Below are 1,709 nucleotides of genomic sequence, written 5' to 3'. Positions count from 1 at the left end.
TCCATCCCTGAGGAAACCGGGGCTTGAAGACTCAAATATTCGCCTTACTAATATTTGCCTTTTTAAAGACAGACTTCACAGGTTACAGACCTGAGGAATTCATATAAGTACACGCATGTGTGTGCGTGTGTGTGTGCGTGTGTGTGGTGTGTGCGTGTGTGTGTGCGTGTGTGTGTGTGGGGGGTGTGGTGTGTGTACACGAGTTACAGGTAAGAGCAAAGCAGGAGATGCAGAAATAGGACAGTTAAGCTGCTGCTCCAAGCGTGAGCACGCGGAGTGTCGTGTCTGGAATAAGTCCTCCTTTCTAGTCTAGACTTTTGCTTTTTGAAAAGCATTTCTCAAGTCACTGAGGATAGTAGGAAACCTCTTCTTGGACGAGTGAGGGGGAATAAATGAAGGGATTTTAAGAAGCTGCTTCTCTGGGTTGCAAATCCTTCCACACACATTTCCACGAGCCTGCATGGACGCTGCCGGCCGTGCGCATCCATCACCACTGTGGGATGAAGCTGAGAGTTCGATTAAGTTACACACGGCCAGGTATTTGTTTCGGGAAAACCTGTGCCACGTGAAATGAACGGTTTGATTTAAGCGTGTGCTGTGACTGTGACGGGAAGCAGCCCAACACACGGTGGCAATGCTGCAGCGTCACCATGGCAACCGGTGGACATAACGGCCCCCTTTGGGAGAGAAAGAAATCACAGATCCTGTTGCAGGCGAGTAGCATTGGCCGTCTGCGGCAGAGATGGTTTTCAGTGATTGTTTCAGAAATTCCTTTTCAACAGAAAATGAATGAGAAGTGACGGTGGCAGAAAATAAATGGATTTACAGACAACTAACGTGAGAACCTACGTCACCAAGGAAGGGAAGGCAGTGACCGGAGAAGCCGATGATGGGCTGGCATGAGCATCCTGTCCAGATGCCACTCCGGTAGCTGCTCAAAGCCTGGTCGCCGGCCCCTGGCCCTGCCACAGAGTTTGCATCTCTAGGAATGTTGCTGAGTTTTTCTGTATTAGAAGCAGAAACAGGTGGGAGTTAAATGACACAGGGTAACGCTGTACTCGTCTAGCACAGTCCTCAGCATGCAGAGCGCCGTGCAAAGTCTCGGGACAAACTGAGAGAGACGGTCCGGGCCAGGTCCTAGGAGTGGTAACAATATTAAAAGCGAGCAAGACATCGCAGCCGGCCGTTCTCCAGACGCCGCGTGCTGCTTCGTGCATGTACGTCGGGGCTCTTTCCGAAGGAGGCGAGACCGCGTTGAGCCGCCCGCGCACGTCTGTGGTGCCTGCACTAAGGACGCCTCTTATAAAGCTGCCGCAGCACTGGGGTTGTGGTTGGACCCATAGAATGTGAAATGCAGAAGCTCTGTCAAAAGTCGTCCGCTTCGTCACAAGGGAAGGAGAACTTGGTAAGAGCAGGCGAGGCTTCGGCGTTTTGGATAACAGATTAGAGAGTGAAACCTAAGGGTACATTTCCCTTTTTATTTTAGGAAGTGCCGTCGGAAAAAAAAAAACATATTTTTGATATGAGATGTTCACTCTTCAAAGCAGCATCACGCCAGAACAGAAATAGAATTGTTTCAGCCGAGTGGAAAACTCTGGAATGAAAGAACTTTATCTCTACATCGTCTTTGAGGAAGGCGCCTGCGCGGAGGTGTCCAGGTGGCCAGCCAGTGAGACGCAGAGCCACCAGGTGTCCCTCACATGGTCTTG

The sequence above is a fragment of the Pteropus vampyrus genome, unplaced genomic scaffold (genome assembly GCF_000151845.1).
Source record: "Pteropus vampyrus isolate Shadow unplaced genomic scaffold, Pvam_2.0 Scaffold188, whole genome shotgun sequence".
Taxonomy (NCBI): Eukaryota; Metazoa; Chordata; class Mammalia; order Chiroptera; family Pteropodidae; genus Pteropus; species Pteropus vampyrus.
The sequence above is the reverse complement of the archived record's forward strand: the minus strand, read 5'-3'. Positions refer to the sequence as shown.